The 21153-nt window shown below is 40.1% G+C and overlaps 1 protein-coding gene across 8 annotated transcripts in view; it reads right to left on the bottom strand.

The window, feature by feature from the left end:
• NAV3 (neuron navigator 3) overlaps positions 1–21153 on the bottom strand; it is a 463204-nt gene that overhangs the window by 76160 nt on the left and 365891 nt on the right. The window lies entirely within an intron of this gene.

Raw genomic sequence — 21153 nt, 5'->3', positions numbered from 1 at the left:
AAACAATATGTTGTTCATTATCCTTCATCATATTCAAAAGAGATTAGTGGCATAACATTTAAGTGCATTTCAAAAATGTTTAGCTCTAGATATGTATCACACACACACAAAAGGAAGAGACCTGTTGGGTCATTTCACGACTCCACCTAGTCTAGCACTCTGTTCTTACAGTGGCCAACCATACAGATACCCATGGGAAGACCACAAGCACACATATACACAAAGTTAAAAACAATGGAATAATTCCATCAAGAAATTACAGTGGTGTATTAATAACCCAAAGGAACAACACTTCTGCTAAAATTACTGCTCATATGCTTTTTGTTTAGTTGCAAAACATACAGCTTGCAGCCAAGAGTGTGTTTACATTTTTCACACGCAGGTGCTGGCAAGTTAATTAACACGAGTTAAATTTAGGCCAAAATGTGGGAGCTCACAAATGAGCAAGTCACCTTGATTCTTTGTTTTCAGTTATTAAGTAAAATAACTTTCTGCTTCTTCCCATTTAATACTTAAACTAACAAATAGGCGCTTAGTTATCAAGAACTGTCTATGCAAGACCTTAAAAACGAAGGCAGCAATACTCCATATATATTGGATATATATTTTATCTGCTTGGAGTTCATGACTTTCTCTTCCTATGTATGAAATATTAAAGGTTTTTTGTGTAGTAGTAGTAGTAGTAGTAGTAGTAGTAGTAGTAGTAATATAAAAAAACAATCAACTTTTATTTATATCCCGCCTTCCACAGCCAAAGTCAGGCTCAGGGCAGCTAACATCAGATATATAACATTTGTATAAAATCAAACAATAATTAAATTACCTCCTAAAAAGGAAAAAATCAAATAGAAATTTGTATATAAATGTCCTCTCCTTTTTTCCTTTTTTATCCTATTTAAATGATTTTAATTGCACTTTGTTTCATGCTTCTCTGTAGTGTTTAGAGGAGGGATATGAATCCGAAATATATGCTTGCATAAGACAATCCTACATGCAGGCTTAATTGCCCTGACTTAAAGGTCTGAGCAGCTTGTGGAAAACAGATATGATGCCTATTTACTAGGATTGCCTGCTACTGAAATAACTTTTATAACCTGGAACCTGTGTTGATGGATCCCTGAGCCAGTCCACTATATACAAGAGGCAAAGAAGCCCAGATTTCTTGCCGCTCTTGGGACAGAGTCCATCGGTTTTGGGCAGGTTGAGTGCAAAAGTTGTCTATTTCCCTAGGTACACACCATTTTTTATAACTAGTGAGTAAACAAACAGCCATGGCCCTTGCTTCTATCAACCAGTGATACAGTGATAATTTTAGAGACCGAATGTAAAAGACATGCAGACGTTCATTAAATTGTAATGTGCATTATTTCAAAATGTGGTAAGCCAGCTGTTATGTACTGAGCTGAATCCTAGAACAATAGGATCCAGAATGCAGCAGTCTGATTGGTCCGCAGGAGCCACCCAATCCAGCTCCAGGTGGAAGCGAATCAGCAACCTGATTGGCCTGCAGGAGCAGCCAATCAGGCTGCTGGCAGAAGTGAATCCGCAACCTGATTGGCCTGCAGGTGCAGCCCTGAGGTAGGCAATCATGCAAGGCCCATTGTGTAAATAATGTATATAAGCAGACAAGCCGAATAAAGAGCATGAAATTCACTCTCAACTCCGAGTATATTTCACCAGCCTTGCTGCTTGTCAGGAGGCCGGCGGGTGGGGGGTTGCTCGTTATGCTGAGTGGGGTCTATGCTACTACTGGGAAGTGGTCCCAAAGCAAAGATTTGGCCAGCTAGAACATATTTCTGGCCAGTTAGCAACTTTGCTGCTGGCCATGCATGACAAACCTTCTGACAACTGGATTCAGTTCCTGGGTTTGCTGAATGACTGAGAAGTATTGGGGCTACAAGTTGCCCATTCTGATACAGTACATAGGCGCTGTCCATAACTCTCTGTCATTGGTTAAATTCCCTATTAAGCATTCACAGAATTATCTATGTACAAAAGATTAAACCATGGTATAATTGAAACCAGATATTAATGTGGTTAAATGATGATAAGCAATACATTTCTTCAGGCTATGCCTTTTATAATTTTATTACTGAATTCTTCTTTTAACAGCCATACTTACAGGATTTCCTTTTTCTTTTTTTAAGACAACTATTATTTAAAATCTGTGTAGTGTACTATAACAAAATATATCGAGAAGGTGAGTATAATTGCTATGAGGATCAAAATACTCTGTAGAGAAGATATGTAAACTTTCTGGAAGTGTGTGTGTGTGTTTTCATACCAGCAAATGGTTCCATGGATAATTCTATGAAAGTCTTCTGATGAACTTGGTTTCTCGCATCCAGAGGGGGAAAAATGATACATGTGAACAGTTTACTTCGTCTATAAGTAACCATCAAAATCACATGAGCAGAAATCTTCTTGTGTAAAATGGTTGCTTTCACTAAAACAGAAAGTTGATTTTGTATTCTCTCTTGCTTATTCCCTCTAAGCATGACAGCACAGCCTTAAGACCCATGTGCATAGTCTGGTTCCATTACTACAGCTATGTAGGGCTAATGTAAGAAAGGAAAGGTGTACAGTCTCAGTCTCATGCAAAACACATAGCCCTATCCAGCGATGTGGTTATGCTCATGAAACAAATTTTAAGAGCTCATCCACACTTCCTCTCGCCCCACTACTTTCCCAGACTGATGTTTGCTCTGATTTAGCACTAAAGAATGTGTTTTCCCTTGGAAAGTAGCAAGGCAAGGGGAAAACAGCTCAAACCCATGCTTTCTAGGCACGGGATAAACGGAAGTGTTGACATGCCCTTTTTGGATTTCATGCCACATTCACAGAAACCTGTTCCTGGGAGAGGACAAGAGAAACTCACATTAGGGTGCAAAACTGGCTGCTTTATGCAAAGGAGGAGAGTAACAATCATTGGAACAGCTGGAGAGATTTCTTGTGCACAGAAGAGATTTGGACCTTGTGCCCATCTGATTTGGACCGGGCGTTTACCTTTATATCCACTTCCTTAGCACGAGGAGGCTGAGATAGGTCTGATGTTGAGAGTATAGAATCCTGTTCCTTCCAGGTCTTTCATTCAGGTGCAGGTAGGCAAGATTTAGGAATTAGCCTCTGGGCTCCTGGATATTCCAGGCCTCAACTGGGGCAAAAGATGTACAAAGATGCTCTCCCCTCAATGTGCTCTTATTTCATTACCATGCCTGGAGGCTCAGCTCTTTTGCTCCAATATCCAGCTTTATTGCAATTTATGATATTGTTTTGCAGCTGCTGCCTCAGTGCCTTGTTTTACTACATAGCGGGCTTAGCTCCTGCTGTTGCTCAAGTGTCCTGGCCCTTCAGGTTTGATGCTCCTGACCATCTCAGAGGACCACATTGCATGACAAAGATCACATTACCCCATTACCTTAACACTTATTCTATAAAAAGCGCGCACACACAAACACATGGACATAAACACGTCAAAATAGTTCCTCCTGACACAGCCTGGGCAAGAAATTATCCTTGCTAGGGCTCCAGCTCAGCATACCCCTCCTCTTCTTTATATATGAACAGTCATATATGCAGCAAGCACACTTTCCCAGAAATTCAACGGAGCTTACTTCTGAGCAGAGATGTACAGGACCGCACCATCTGGAGGTGCACAAAATAGTCCCATTAAGGTTGCTTGGCAACGGCAATTGTGCATCTTCTCCGTTCAGAGCTTTCAAAATGGCCAAGGGTGAAGCAAGACAGTGGCAAATGCAGGGAAAGGGAGTAGGAATGCTCTCTACAGCAATGTAATCCATGAGAAATTATTCAATTGTTCTATGAAAAAACTCATTTCAAAAAAAGGTTGCAGGTTGGATCAACACAATTTTGCTCTTCCGGTTATCTCCATTAACCTTCCTGGGCACATGGAGGTAGCCTTGGGGATACCTGATACTGCCCCTTGGTTAAAGCTGGGAAGTGTCTAGTTCCAAGGAGGGCAGCTATAATTGTTCAATTAACCGTAATCTAAATTTTAATCTTGGGGAAATTATGAGTGGCAAAGGATAATGTGATGGTTTGGGTAGGCAGCAGATGAAGCCATGTTTAACGAATGTAGCAAACGCTGAACTTAATATTGCCACTGCATTTTGATGAAGGTAATAAATTAAACCAAGAGAGCAAGAAACTGTGTGCATGGTATAAAGCTCACTTGAGAGCAGCAACAATCTAACATGCAAAGGTCAGAGTTGTACAAAAAACAGATAGTACGTGGCCAAGGAAATCACTTTATCAGTTGGATACTAGAGATTGATTAAAGCTGCCACTGTCTGCAAAAAAAAAAAAAAAGACTCATGAAAATAATATGGAAAAAGGAAATCAACACTACATCTCCAAGAATAGCTAATTCCCCCTCTAAATCTAAATGTTAAACATATTTAATCATAATATTTTGGAATCATTTACTTAAACCTTTTCTATAACCATACTGAAACCTAACGGGGCGGGGATCACTTTTGCCACCTTGATCGTGACTACTACTATGCCATAGATCCACTATCTTGGTACATCATATATGCACTTGTACTACTGATGAAGCCCAGGACGGTGAAACAAGGTTTATATTCCGGAAATCCTTGTCTTGGACTTTGTGAAAGGATTCTGTGGAACAACAACTTTTCTTGTGGATTGTGTGGACCTGATGGACAGACGTAGGTGGAATAGACACTAGCATATTCTTGGACCTGATCCATGAACTGATTAGAGTGTAAACTGATCTACTGACTCTTCTGCTTTTTTCGTTGTATTTTATGACTTATTTCTGTTGAAATCTGTAATGTGATACAGTGAATAATATACTTTATTTATACAAGAGTACAGTCGGTTACGTCTCGTGTGGGTATTCAGCATGTCTTACATAACCAAAGGTTTGATGTTGTTTTGCTAAGTATCTTTTAGGTGACCTAACTTTCAGGAACATCAAACACCATACAGCTTTCACATATCACAGGTTCTCTCAGAGCACAGGAAAAGCATTTAAGATTCTACCCAACTTAGGCGTCCCCATATAAATTATCCCTTGATAGTATTTCAATTTTTCTGTTTGTTTGTTTTATTACAAGAGTTTGTGGAGGAGGAAGCTACCAGACTACTATATCTCTATCCTTTCACATCTTTTAGTTTTATGCTGCTTAATGAAGCTTGTTTTTTCCCCTCCAGGTAACACACACACACACACACACACACACACACACAGGCTAGCTCGTAAATGGAGCACTCTTCACTGTTGAGCCCAGTGAGGGTTTTTTTGCAGGAATATTATTGCCAGAGGTAGAGAATCTGCTTTGCATGGAAAAGCTCCCATATTCAGCCCTGGTCATCTCAAGGGAGATGAGTCCTGCCCGAAATCCTGGACAGCTGTACAGATGGCCCTGAGCTGGATGGACCAAGGATCTGATTTGGTATAAGGCAGCTTCCCATTTCCCTAGTTCAAATAGAAAATTATTTTTGTAGTTTTTCTGCTCCCTCCTTCCTTCAGTTGTTCACTTTCAGCCTCACCTTTCAGGCAGGTAAGCATGCTGAGTGAAGCATAGCAACAATTGGTAACTAGGCGCAGATAGCCAGAGGGTGCCATTTTCCCCACAACTACAGCTTGATGCTGGAAAAAAAATGGCATGCTGTCATGTATTCAATTTTTGCTCATCTTTGAGGTATACAAGGCACAGAGGGAAGTAATTCTACTTTGCTGCTAAGTTAAGGGGTGATATGATAGCCATGTTCAAATATATGAAAGGATGTCATATGGAGGAAGGAGAAGGATTGTTTTCTGTTGCTCCAGAGAAGCGGACACGGAGCAATGGATTAAAACTTCAAGAAAGAAGATTCCACCTAAACATTAGGAAGAACTTCCTGACAGTAAGAGCTGTTTGACAGTGGAATTTGCTACCAAGGAGTGTGGTGGAGTCTCCTTCTTTGGAGGTCTTTAAGCAGAGGCTTGACAGCCATATGTCAAGAATGCTTTGATGGTGTTTCCTGCTTGGCAGGGGGTTGGACTGGATGGCCCTCGTGGTCTCTTCCAACTCTATGATTCTATGATTCTATGATACTGTACTTTTCCATCTATAAGACATCCCCTAGTTTGGGGGGCTCAAATTAAGAAAATGGGGGGAGATGGCACAGAGTTGTTGAGCTTTTTGGGGGGGTCACCCAGGGTTGTTGAGCTTTTTTAAGTGGGGGAATTGCCGAAAATCGCTCACCCGCACACATTGCAAAATCCGCCTCCCATGTGTCCCATCGCTGGCAGAAGTGGCCAATCGCCCGCCCAACTGCCGGAGCGTCAGCCAATCAACACCACCCACTGATGCAGCAACCAATAACACGCACAATAGCCGCTGACAGCCGTGGCAGCAACCAATCAAACGTCCACGCTAGGCACTACCCATGTATAAGACGACAACTACTTTTTAGCATGGTTTTTAAAGAAAAAAGATAGTCCTATAAACAGAAAAGTACAGTAAGTACCACACTATTATGTATTTTATCTTTGTGTCTGCTCAAATAATCTCTAAAGGCTTAAGGCCAGTTTACCCGTACATGCAAATTCTGTCTGTGAAACATACACTTCTACAAGTGCCATGCAGTGTCTGCTCTCTATTTGTAAGAAGTCATGCCTTTATACTGCACCTGTACTGATGTGGAAACTGATGCAAAAAGAACAGTGAACTAAAAACTGGGGGGGGGGCTGAAATTGACAGATCCATCCATCTCTATCTTTTCCTCCCCTCTCTGGTTTGTTCTTTTAAGGCCTCTTTTATAGTCCCAAGAGCTGTCAGCTGTTTATTGCAATATAAATTTAAATGATCTGGAGCTCCAATGAAAAACTGGGTTCCTTGCACTGGCAAAAGGAACAGAATTTTTTTTTTTTTTTGCATGTTTCAGAAACTTGCACTATGGTTAAATCCCCATGGCCATGAAATGGATGACAAAAGTTATTGTAAATTAATGCATGAAATGAAAAGCTGCAACAAAAGCAAACTGTACATGTGTCAACTCATTACAGAATTTTTCTGTGAAGAGTAAAATGACAGGAAAGAGGGAGCATAGTCAGTTTACAGAAGACTAATGAATTGTACATCCATCCATTGCTATATGTAATAAGGATTCATTAGGAGATAATTGCATCCTATATGTAGGATAAAACCAGGAGAGAAGATAAATCTAATATATAGCCACATATAAATGCCACATAAAGCTTAACATTCACATGAGGCCAAATCATATGTAATACAGCTGTGATTTCCCAAATTGTTGAATAGCCTGCTTTTTCTTATTTTAATCCATTGTATAAACTTAATTCACTATTTCCCTCTATTTGCAGTGTGGGTGGGGTGGGGACAGTGGTTTAAACAGGAACAAGTGATCTTTGGTGTTATAATTGAGCCATTAATGCAAAATGTATTTCATTAGCACTGTTGTCATCTCAATGAATAACCTAACATTGGCTGCATTAGAATTAGTGGCTTGCATGTGGTAGTATAGGTTAAAAAACCATACTGCAAATGGAGAAAACAAATCTAAACGTCATGTTCTTATCAAATGCATTCATTTTTCAATTTTAAAATGTTATTGGATTTTTTGACATTAAGATGTGAGACTATTCCAATTATAATAGTGATACATTAATAGCGTGCTGGGAGCAAAAACACCATTAATAATGATTCAGCACTTACTTTCTTATTGCCCAGCTTTCTTTTAGATTGTGGAAAGAATGACATGTTAGTACTGTTGCCCCAGTTATTTTTCCGCAAATAAGTATGATGGGGGGTGGAGCTTAGACCCTCCCTCTGCAGTATTTTTCAGGAAACCATATCTGAACACTTATAGAAAGAATAATGTAATTTAATTGGATATTTAGAGTTAGAGATAAGACGCTATATATGCATGCACACAACTGTAAACAAAATGCAAATGAATAGCCATGGGAAGCTCTGTCTGCTTTCAAGCAATGCTTCCTACTGATATAAAAAGAATTCCTCAGTGACCTCTGTCGAATTTATGTCACAGACGACATGTTTGCTGCTGAACATTTTCCTCCAGCGCTATTAGAAAAAGCCTGTGCTGAGATTTCTGGGTGAACATGAGGTGACAGCATTGCTGTAGCAGAGGTGTGTTTTGACACTGCCTGTTTCCAGAGCAGCTATGCTCCTTGGCACTGCAGTTGTTCCCAGCTGTTGCCTCCCCCTTTGTGTTAAATCATTAGAGCAGCTTCCGACAAACAGCATATTGATTCATAACACTTGTGCTTTCATATTTAGAGAATCCAACTTAAGTTCTTTCCCCCTTTTGCATCCATTCCCCCTTTTCCTCCCTGAAAAACAAAGGTAGGTCCTTCATATCTGCAAGGAAATCCAGCAGCCATTTCCCCTCTGTCTTGCTAGCATGGGTTTAAGTGGGGAGAGGACAGTAGACCTAAATCTAATATTTTCTTAAAACAATCTGAAATCAGTGTGGATATACTGCATTCAGTATAATTTATGCTAAATATTTATACTGAATATTTTGAATCTTAACACTATTTCCAATTATGCGGGGCTCTACTTTTATATTCACATTTCATTTCTGAGGAATGTCTTCCTCAGTCTGTTCATATTTCTTGCACTTAATCTGCCAATTTTATTTTGCTCTGTTTGTGACTCATGCATGCTTTGACTGCATTCTGTGATAGCTATCTTGGACATGGTCTTTTTAATTTCCAAACCGCCTGTGCAGTTTGTGGAAATCAAGTTGCTGGAAATGTTAAGAGAAAACCAACAAAGCTGACATTAACATTTGCAAAGTCAAATCATGATGCAGAGAGATAGATTAAACAAGAAGCAATTCACTCTAATTCAGAATGCTGCTTTTGCATTTCAGAGTTCTTCATTATCACAATATATCACAACTTTATGCCGACAAGTGAGAATATACTTTTAGGGTCATTTCCTGTTGAGCTGCAGTTGTTGGAACCATTAAATGGACGCCGCAGTAAGACTTGGAGCTTGATGGAAACACATTCGCAAATACAAAATAGGTGTGAGCTCTATTTTTTATGGACAGTTTGCATGCATTTTAATTCTGGCTTTTGCCAGCAAATTGCATGAAAGTATGGTCTTGCTTGGGGAGCACAGAACTAATGTAAGGCAGAGAAAGGATGAGTCTTGGCAGCTAAAGAGATTTTATATTGGAATGGAGGCTAGAAGAGTACAGAACAGTGACTGATGTTGAGGAAGCATTCAAGGGCCATCAACAGGGGCATATCTAGGGGTTGTCTGCCACTAAGGGTGCAGGTGGGGAGAGCAAAAATTGTGCCCCTCTCAGCGCCTCAGGGGAATCCAGACCCTGGCATGTGGAAACCCCTCCCCAGTTGGGAAGCAGCAATGGTAGTTTGTGCAGTGGGGCTACCTGTAAGGACACCACTGCTTGGCCTTCCATCCTAACATGGCTCCCCATCCTCCACTCCCCCTGCTTGCCATGAGGCAGCCTTTCAGCAGATGCGGTGACTGAGATATGTCAAGCTAGGCTCTTAATTTACCACAGCCGAGTCACTTTTCCCTGGGTTCTTTCCTGCCTTGGCCAATTTCCAGCTCGTGCATCGCTGCATGTTTACCAGACAGCAAGGGCCGTTGACTAAAATGGGGCTTGCTTTTGAATAAAGTGTGCACTGAGGTGCAACCTCCAAAACCAATGCCTTTCTGCTGGTGCCTTGTCAGAAGTAATGAAAAGGCAAGTGAGGTATTGTCAGAAGTTCCTGTCTCTGGATTACTGGATTTAGGCTGCAGTTCTGTGTACCCAACTTTCCTGAGAGTAAGCACCATTGAATTGGGTGCGATTTACTTCTGAGTTGATGTTTATAGGATTGTGCTGTTAAACACCTAGTTTAAGAGTCATTTGGTAAATGATTTGTTTCTTCCCCCCTGGAGATGGCAGGGTGCTGATACATCTCCTTGCCAAGGGCACAAGGGAGTCTTTGTACACCTCTGGCTATCAAAACCAGAAATAATAATAAAAAAATTAGCAGAGCTGATAAAGCTGGAATTGTGAGCGGTGATACTAAAATCTAGGTCAGGTGGCTGTTAGCCAGGTTTGACCAAACCGGGGGCTTCATATTGCCTGCCAATCAAAGAGGCCAATGCTGCTTCCCCTATTCCATCTTTATGAGGGCTTTATGACCCTTCACCAGTGGTGTTTCCAGGTAGTTCACTAAGCTAGGTCTCAGTCTCAAACCACGAGTTTCTGCTAAAAGTCATATAGTGTCTGGCACAGGTGTTTTTAATTTCTGATACATTAAAACATCAATTGTTTCATAGGCCAGAGAAAATGTAAATTAAACAAAAATGATAAAACAAAATCAAACAAATAAAATCAAACTAATGCCAGAGTACTCATTTGTCATGGAATAACTGCTCCTTTAATTAAATTGTAGCAGAAACATCACAGTGGTATGATCATTATATAATTAAAGTATAATATTCTGGCTACTTAAGATATATGAGATCCTCTTGCCAAGCAAACACTCCATATTTGTTATAACAATTAGGAACTCTGAACAAAACTGTCAAGAGCGGATTTATTTCATAATACAGCAAGCATTAATAGAGTAGTATTATCCTAATAATACTACTGTACTAAATTTATTTGATGCGGGTGGCACTGTGGTCTAAAGCACAGAGCCTAGGGCTTGCCGATCAGAAGGTCGGTGGTTTGAATCCCCATGACGGGGTGAGCACCCGTTGCTTGGTCCCTGCTCCTGCCAACCTAGCAGTTCAAAGCACGTCAAGTGCAAGCAGATACTGTAAATAGGTACTGCTCCGGTGGGAACGTAAATGGCGTTTCCGTGCACTGCTCTGTTTCACCAGAAGTGGCTTTGTCATGCTGGCCACATGACCTGGAAGCTGTACGCCGGCTCCCTCAGCCAATAAAGCGAGATGAGCACCCCCAACCCCAGAGTCGTCCGCGACTGGACCTAACGGTCAGGGGTCCCTTTACCTTTACTTTTTGTTATCCTAATATTAACATTTTTATACTGCTTAATTCACTATGGTAAACTTTTTCCACTTCATTTTCTGAGTGTGTAGTGGCATTGTCTATGCACCAGCTTTCAAGACAGGCTTGCCATGGTTCCTTGTTGATGTGCTATAAAACACAGTTACATTGTTGCTCCATTTGTTAAGGTCATTTCTGCTTAACATTTTGCTTAGATCAGGATGCATACTGACATTGTGGAGCTTATGTAAATGTTTCATACAGGTGCTGTAAAATGTTTTATGCACAGCTGATGGGCCGCAGAACTTGAGTTGATGCTTCCCACATGCCAAATGCTATAGCAGTGGCCAGGGGTGGCTGGTCGTAAAATGGTCACACTTTCTCAGTGGGCCCTTTTGCGAAATAAAAACACACATTCAAAAAGCTGTATTTTACAGATGGCTGGCAGCACATGCGGGCATGCAAATCCTGTTATTTAAAATCCTTGCTGCACCGCCAGCCCTCTGGAAAATGAAACTGCTCTCTTTTAAATAGAGTGGGTGATACCAAAGAAAAAAGATTAAAAAGTGGGTTCTACTGAGCCCTCTCCATGTGCAGATACTTTGTACACACTATAATCTTTTTACCGCTTACCCTCTATTTCCTTATTATTCATGATTTCTTAATAGGCACTCAGTCTCAGGCAAACCCAGCTCAAACTTGACGCAAGTCTGAACAATATGAAAATGTTCAGTTTTGACTTGTATACAACAAAGATGAGGAACCAAAGACCATGCGTTAAATTGAGAAGATATTTGTTTCCATTTTAAAAAGGCAGGAAGCAAGCGAGCTTCAAAATGACATTATAAGAAACTGTTTAAAGATCAGAGATTAGAACTTTAGTATTCTCAGTGGAGCATGGGATAGTGGCAGCCAATTAATAATACACAGTCAATCAACTCATGCAAGCAGAAGATAAGGACACTTCAAAAAATAATCAACTAACACTATCCATGAGAGAATAACAAAGAGATTCGGTAAATATTCCAAAGAAAAAGCTGTGCTATAAAGTGTTAGCCAATAAATGAATAAATGCACTTTTTAAAAAAGTAGAGATCCAGTGTAGCAAAGTGGCTAGAGTAGGCATCCCCAAACTGCGGCCCTCCAGATGTTTTGGACTACAATTCCCATCTTCCCTGACCACTGGTCCTGTTGGCTAGGGATCATGGGAGTTGTAAGCCAAAACATCTGGAGGGCCGCAGTTGGGGGTGCCTGGGCTAGAGCATTGGTGGTACTATAACTGGAGGGCACTAGGTTCAAATCCCCACTCAGCCATGAAGCTAACTTGGTGACCTTGGGCCAGTAACTATCTCTCAATCTGGTCTACATCACAGAGCTGAATAAAATGGAGGTGGGAAGAGAGGTATGAATGGCACTCTGAGCTCTTTGAAAGAAGGGCAGGATTAAAACATTATAATAATACAATAAAGTATTAGAACACAATATGGACACTTTTTAATGGCAAAAAGAAACTGCCAATGTGATATTCAGCTATACAGAATTTATACTGGTCACTGCTGGCAACTTGTTTCCCAGTATGTATTCATCCCTGACTTATCTAGAAACAATTGGACCCAAACATTGAAACATCTAGAAAAAGTTGAACTACCGGTAAAACATTGAAAGATCCAGGATAATCACAGCAGTTACACTTTCCCTGTCTATCTACACCAAGTCGTGACTAAGCTCATACCAATGATAAACTTAGTTGGTCTCTAAGGTGCTACTGGAAGGAATTTTTTTATTATCTAGAAACATTGCATACATGCTCTCAAGTCCTCATGCGATCTTTCATATCCCAGTTACATGTGTAAACATAAGTTGTCTGAAATTATTCCCATCAGCCTATGATTCAAGAGGTTTCAGGTAGGTAGTAAGGAGACTGGAACCCCGTGGCATCATCCCATATACCAAAATCCACAGTGTGGAGCAGCAGGCCCTAGCAACGCCTTCTGGGACTTTACCCATGCAGGAAGGTCCAGAATCACAACAAAACAGTACTTAGTAATCCCAGAAGGATACCATGGTTCATATACTGTTGAACTTAAACATTGAAAGATCCAGGATAATCACAGCAGTTACACTTTCCCTGTTTATCTACACCAAGGCAACTGGGTGACTAAGACAATAATAAGCTTAACCCTCCCCTCTCTCCTGCAAAAAAAACGGGAGTGAACTAGGCACAGTGACCTTGGTCCCCAAAGACCCCAAAAACATGGGACTGTTTTTTTACCAGAAAGGTTGAATTTCATTAGAAACTTCAGTGTTCTCTTGCATTTTTAAGTGTACATTTTACAAGTCCAGTTACAGTATCACATTAATTCCTGCTTCCTTCACCAAATCTTGTTCCTGACAGCATTGATTTATCATTAACTTTTAAAATGTTTCTTTGCCTAAACGAAAAACAAAGGAAGGGTTCCAAACAAGAAGGAAATAGCTATTTTCATTCAAAGTGGTAGGAAGCCACTTAGAATCTATCAATTCAAAGACTCTTTTGCCATCAGAAGAGTCAGATCACGTACAACATTCATGTGATGCAAGAAACCTAACCTTTAATAGAAGAGAAAAAGGAAGAAACGTTCTCAGCCATTAAGAAGCTCTGAATTCCCTTTAAGTAGTTTCCTCCCAGGCATACTATATTTTCCCTAAAAGAAAGCCTTTTCAAAACATTGCTGAAAGCAATTCATTGCTCTGATACTATGCTTGATAGCAGTACTTCATTTCACGCTGTGACTGCTGTAACTACAAATAGTTGTTGAGATTTCATAGCAGATCACACATACTGTTTAAAAACCAACAGCAGGCTATTTGTATCATTATTTTTAAGTTTCTTAAAATCTGCTCGAAGGTATCAGTGGTGCATTTCTCTTCCAGTAAGTATAGTCTCCTTCCAATTAACTTTGCTGTTAGTTTATATGGCTGCTGTAATCAAACACTAATTTATAAACATACAACACAGAATAACTTCAATCACTAATTTATAAACGTATAATGCAGTATAACTTAAAAAACACAACCATAAACGTCATATCACTAGTGATTCAATCCAACATCAGTTCAATGTATTCAGTCATATGTTGTAGTTCATATTAGGTATCCATATAACATAAATTGGTTCAAAAGTACTTCCAAATGGATGTGTAGATGTGTACTTGAGATTCACTCGCTCACTGAAGAAGCCAACTTTGGCAAAACAAGGCACATAACTTTGGCTTTTGGATACTTTTTGCTTTCGGATACTCCCTGTCACCTTCATATATACGTCTCGTCTTCACCTGGATGCTCCGCTGCAACCTATACTTGTCACTGTGCTTGGACAATCCATTCTGTGGAATAACTGCTAACTGACATCGTCAGACACAGTATGTTCCAAACTATATATTCCTGGTAGTGGTGAACAACAACAAAAATCTCAAGTATTACACACCCACTTGGAAGTACTTTTGAACCAATTTATATGTCATATGGATACCCAATATGAACTACAACATATGACTGAATACATTGAACTGATGTTGGATTGAATCATGAGTGATATGACGTTTATGGTTGTGTTTTTTAAGTTATTCTGTGTTACACGTTTATAAATTAGTGATTGAAGTTATTCTGCGTTATATGTTTATAAATTAGTGTTTGATTACAGCAGCCAGTTACGCTTGTTGTATAATTGATACTTGCTACTCGTAACCTAGGTTTGTGTTGTGTGTTAGTTTATATGGTCCAAATTATTTGTTTGTTTAGTTCTTTTATTTGCAAATTGCTTTCCTTGAGGCATCCCAAAGTCATTCGCAATATAATGAAGCCTGTTTTACATATATAAACGCACACACACACACACACACACACACACACACAAATATTGTCACTTCAAATCCAATACAAACTGGAATGAAGAACTTCATTTAGAAGGATCTGTAGGATCATAGAATTCTAGAGCTGGAAGAGATGCTAAAGGCCATCTAGTTCCCTGAAAAGCAGGAATTGCAGCAAAAATCTCTGACAGAAGGCCATCCAATCTCTGTTTAAAGACGTCCAATGAAAGAGAGTCCATCACCCTCTGAGGTACGTAGTCCTTCCTACTGCCAAACAGCTTTTATCAGTAGAAAGCCTTTCTAATGTTTAGTCAGAATCTCCTTTCTTATAATTTGAATCCATTGGTCTGGGTCCTACCCTCTGGAACAGCCCTTCAGTATCTGGCTATCACATCACCTCTCAATTTTCTCTTCACCAGGCTAAACATGCCCAATTACCTCAACAATTACCTCAACAACACCTCTTGTTGAAAGCACAGATGCCCAAAAGACAACAGACAAGGTATCTTTCTGATATAATGGAGGGCGTTTTGAAGGTTAGACCCAATGATGACATCATGAGGAATGGACTTCCTGATGGGATCATCTGCAGGGTACCGCAGAACACAGTAATCACTTGGGTACATACGGGATGAGAATATATTTAAGTAGCCTGGTCCTAAGCTGTTACACATACGTATATACTCCAAAATATTTTATAGCAGCCATATGAACAGCCCTGCAAAAATGTCAGTGTGAGTATGTAGATTCCTGAAAAACTATTATACGCCTAGTCTGACTTGGGCATAAATTTCCTATAGAATTAACATGGAGAATCTACAGGACACTAGAAGGCTTGGTATAGGTATTCCAAGTCTGTCTGCAGTACCTCCCAACTGTGTGTGGCAGGGTTAGACTGCCCAAAGCTTCTCCTGGACGCTTACCCAGCAAGTGACATAAAACAGCTCTCTGAGAACAAACCTCTATTGCATCTCTCAGTAATGTTTGCACTAAGTGAAAAACCGGAGCTGCTGTCATCTATTTAACTAATCAGCAAGTATTGTTAAGTCTAGATCAGGCATCCCCAAACTGCGGCCCTCCAGATGTTTTGGCCTACAACTCCCATGATTCCTAGCTAAGAGGACCAGTGGTCAGGGATGATGCGAATTGGAGTCCAAAACATCTGGAGGGCCAAAGTCTGGGGATGTCTGGTCTAGATTCATAAGCTCTAAATGTACTAAATCAGGTTTTATCATCAAACCAGCTAGTCGCTTTCCTGCCTAACATACAAAGGCTACAAAAGCCTTCCACTGGCAGTGCTGTGTTTAAATACTCCTTATTCAGACTAGTACAAAATATCTATTCCTAGGATATTTAAAGAAACCATTAATAAATAATCCACAAAATGTCTCTGCTGTCTTTCATCTTTGCATTTTTTTCATTATCACCCTCCTGGACAATTTGCCACTGGGCCAACAGTTTATTTCGTGTGCAAGCAAATAAGGTATGCCTCTTTAAAATTGAGGAATATGTTTAGCAAAAAGTTCTAAGACTTTTAAGGGATATTTCTGGATAAAACACCACAAGGAATGGCAAATACCTGCTCCATCAATTATTATTCATCCCTAGGCAGTGCAATTATTTTCAAAGCTACACGTTCCTTTAAAATCCAATAAAGCAATTTTTGCTTTAATGAATTTACCCACTCAGCAGTATCTAGTGTAGCCAACCATTTTATATTATGGTTTCAGCTTGAAAAATGTTCCCAGGTATAATTGTTACAAAGTGACTAAAAATATTTAACTGCTTAGGTGCACAGTCACAATACCTGCATAATGTTAAAGAGAATCACATAATCTAAAGTGGCCATTTAGCCCTTGCATCTATCCAATCTATGTCACAGTGTGCCCCAAATCAAAGGTAGATGCTCTCCATAATACTACCATCAGAGCTAATATGAGTCATGTTTGCTCTTCTGTGCAAGTTTCAATTACCCTAAGTTATTTAATGATTTCTTTTTCAAAGAGCTTTATCCTATAGATTAACTTATCCATTTAGTAGCATTAAATACCAAGAGTATTTACCTACTACCACAAAGAAGCTTTTGTAAAATTTATTGTTAATTTTATGCATCTGAGCCTGCTTACATTATTGTGACAAGATTGTTTATTTATGTACAGCAAGGAGGGGAAATGGGAAGTTGCATGTTTTAACAATTAGATACAGTTGTGATTAAGGCTGAAACTTCAAAAGGCAACAAACTGCAAGCTTTATTGTAGCAAACATTTGTTATTAAAAGAAACTTGGCTCAGGGGACTGAAAACAAGGGTGGTAAGACTGAAAAAACCTCTGTTATGAGAACCTATTGAAGAGGGAGGCTTGTCTTCTGCTCCACAGATCAAAAGGAGCTTAGATGTGACATAATTTAGATTTACAAAACAGAAAGTGTCAGATAAGAATGAAAGAAAGCTCTTCAAAGAAAGAGGTTAACATACAACAGTGTTCTCTTTGCAGCTATAAACAGCAAGTTATGTTCTCTGCTGTGACCTGTGGTTTTTCTTCTTTGACTAGATCATCATGGTCTGACAAGTTGATCTACGATTATACCAAGCTTCTGGGACTGAAAGTTCTTTTCTTGTTTGCTCATTCCTTCCATGTTTGTTCATTCTTGCCCTAGTCCCCATTCTGCTGTTGTTTTTGAGTTTTCAAATATCATCTTCATATTAATCATCACCACCACTCATCACATTCCCTCACCCATGTCTGAACTCAAAATTAGTTGTCAGATTGACTAGTGGTAATCTGTCTTCGTTCTTGCATTCAAAGTCGTCCATGGCTTTTCTCCTGCCTCTGCTCTTATATCACAGTACACTTTTATATCACAGTCCATGATCATCTTCAGCCACCAAACAGTATTTTTCCCCACCATTTTGCTCTTTTTAGACCTTATGCCTAAAACTGCCTTCCAGAACTTCTGTGTGATGCTGCTTGTCTTATTTCTTACTTCAAATCCTCAAAATCCACCTTTATATTAAGCCTTTGTCACAACCCCTTATACCTCAGCCTCTGGAGAATCATAGAATCATAGAATTGTAGAGTACAGTGGTACCTCGGTTTAAGAACAGCGCTCTTTACGAACTATGCTGTATACGAACTCCACAAAACCGGAAGTAGTGTTCCGGTTAGCAAAGTTTACCTCTGTTTACAAATGGAAGCCGAACGGTGGAAGGGCACCGGGGGTGGGAGGCCTCATTAGGGAAAGTGTGCCTCGGTTTAAGAACGGTTTTGGTTTAAGAACGGACTTCCGGAGCGGATTAAGTTAGTAAACTGAGGTACCACTGTGTTAGAATTAGCAAGACCGTGGTTAGCCTGTTGTCATGCCCTCCTGCCTAGAAGAAGGTCTTTAAATTGCAGATTGGTTCACAAGAAGCCTAGGTCATTCACACAAAAAAAATCACAATTGGATCCTGGGTGAGTAGCAGACCTGAAATGTATTACTGAAACATGGGTGGGCAACACTGGGCAGATTCAATCTGACTCAGCTGTGCCTACCTGAGTATTTGGTCTAGCACTGGAGAGAGATGTCTTCACCTCTACCCTGCAGGCTAACTTTGACAGATGAGTGAAGCTCCCATTGTCTCTTACCACAGTCTATTCTGTCCAAAACATCCAGAGGGCACCAGTTTTGGGGGAAAGCTGGCCTATGGAGTATGGTATATTTCCTGACTCCTAAAATCATATATATATATATATATATATATATATATATATATATATATATATATATATATAGTCACAACGAACACATTCACACAAAGTATTCACACAATTGAACCCAGAATAACTTAGCAAATGGTCAAAATCTTGCTGTGATATTAAAAGTTTAATTGGAGACAGACTACGGATCTGTTTTCTTTGCAGAGTTATCACTTGCAGGAAATAATGCTTGTGCTGCAGGTGCACTCAAGGCATTAAGCATTTGAGACTCCCTGCTGTACTACACAGATCGACAATTTCTCCTGCAATAATGGGCCACACAAAAAAAACAATCTAACTCTTCTAAATCTTCCCCTCAACTAGGATAATCGAAATTAAAATCTAGCCTCCAAGCAAATAATTTATAAGCATTTAAAGGCATATGTGGGAGTGAAGCAGAAATTGAGGAAACAAGCAGAGTGCCAGTGCCGTTAACAATTTTTGTAGCAGTGAATCTGCAAAGATTAAAATTTAAGGAAGGGGCACCAGTGGCATCCCTGTAAGCACTCTCTGCTTAACGAACCTTTATCTTCACCAGCTGTCACCCTAACACGTAAAAATAAAATACCTTAATGGATATCAAATGTGATTTAGAAATCCCAGCAACATTGTGTTTTTTAATGCCAGTGTGTAAAACAATAACAACAACACTCAGTTTTTCAATGAAATAAAACAAGTATCTTTTTGTTACTCCATGGCCACAAATTAAATGCACCTAGAGGCCAGAAAATGACACCTTGCCTCTAATTTCTAAATAGTTTCCAAGGGACTGAGGTTAGAAACAGAATGATGTCAGTTTGCTTCTTTGGAGTACACCACCCAAATTTTTTAATGGCCCCTGCTTTCAGTTACATTCATTATGTACTTTGCACTTTCTTTTTTATCATAATCACTTTTAGTAACAATTCAAAAGCCTCCAGACATTGCTATCCAACTGGGTTATCAAAGCACACTAGCTATTGCTTCGGCCATTAACTGACCCCACCTTTTCCCAATTTCTAGAAACCAAGAGTCATTCTATTCCCATCCCATGATGTCCCTCTAGGGAAGCCTTTCTCAACCTTGGGTCCCCAGATGTTGTTGGCCTACAACTCCCATCATCCCTAGATAGCAGGATCAGTGGTCAGGGATGATGGGAGTTGTAGGCCAACAACATCTGGGGACCCAAGGTTGAGAAAGGCTGCTCTAGGCCCTTCAGGTTCACAACCCTATCAGGCACTCCCACTAAATCTCCCTGAGTTAGACTCTGGCTGCTGCACCATAAACCACTGTATCCTCTTTCTGTGACAGTGATGACTGGGAGGGTAAAGGTAAAGGTACTCCTGACCGTTAGGTCCAGTCACAGACGACTCTGGTTGCAGCACTCATCTTGCTATAGGCTGAGGGAGCCAGCATCTGTCCGCAGACAGCTTCCAGGTCATGTGGCCAGCATGTCTAAGCTGCTTCTGGCGAACCAGAGCAGCGCATGGAAACGCTGTTTACCTTCTCGCCAGAGCGGTGCCTATTTATCTACTTGCACTTGACATGATTTTGAACTGCTAGGTGGGCAGAAGCTGGGACCGAACAATGGGAGCTCACCCTGTTGCGGGGATTCGAACCGCTGACCTTCTGATCAGCAAGCCCTAGGCTCTGTGATTTAGACCACAGCGCCACCTGCATCTGGGAGAGTAACAAGAACACTGGGACTGTTTTACTGGGGGGGGGGGGAAGCACTCCTTTCATGCACCCTCCTACCCAACCCCAAAAGGATTTATAGGAGGTCTGAATAATAGCCTGTCTCTGGCAGCCTTTAAAAAATACATAAACATACACAAAACAAACATAAAATTGATCAGTGCATGGATTTTTTAAATATTTTTTTTTGCAGGAAAAGATAAATGATACTGCTACACCAATCTATCAATTAAAAGTTCGGAAGCTTGTTACTAAACTATCAGTGAAATCTGGACATTTTATTGTTAAACTGTTATGTTGACTGTGGTTTGGCTGAGAAAACACAGCAGATTAGCCTGAACTGAGCCCAAGACAACTGCCAAATCCTCTATCCAGTAGCAGATGGCACAAGAACTTTAGGAAGCCTTAAAAACAGGAACAGTAAACATTTATTAATCTGGAGGCTACAGATCCCATTTTAAAAACCGGTCAGTGGGCTGCACCACACATGCACTCACTCTGCGTCATGCACATATGGCGGAATAAAAAAAAATCAGAAAATGAAACTACATACAAGAGCCACTTTAAACTCTTTCCTGCTAAAAATGCCACTTTAAACTCTGGCAATCATCTGATACACAAGAACAAAATTAATGTCAGTACTAGGTGTTGCACATTTTTAGCAAGGAGGTACTTCATCTTCATTTCCTACTGTCCCATGCATTTATATTTCATGATTTTTTTTTAAAAAAAACCAAGTAGTTACAGTTGATGAACCATAATTTTTTTCCAACTGTTTTGATTGTTGGGTAATTTTTGTTGTGTTTCAGGCACCAAGCCATAGGGATCCCCTGTCCTGTGGCTGCTGGTGCAAGGGATCTTGTTGGAACATTGCTTTTCTATCACATAGGCT

Source organism: Zootoca vivipara, chromosome 10 (assembly GCF_963506605.1).
Source record: "Zootoca vivipara chromosome 10, rZooViv1.1, whole genome shotgun sequence".
NCBI classification, from domain to species: Eukaryota; Metazoa; Chordata; class Lepidosauria; order Squamata; family Lacertidae; genus Zootoca; species Zootoca vivipara.
This window is presented reverse-complemented; position numbering and strand designations above follow the sequence as displayed.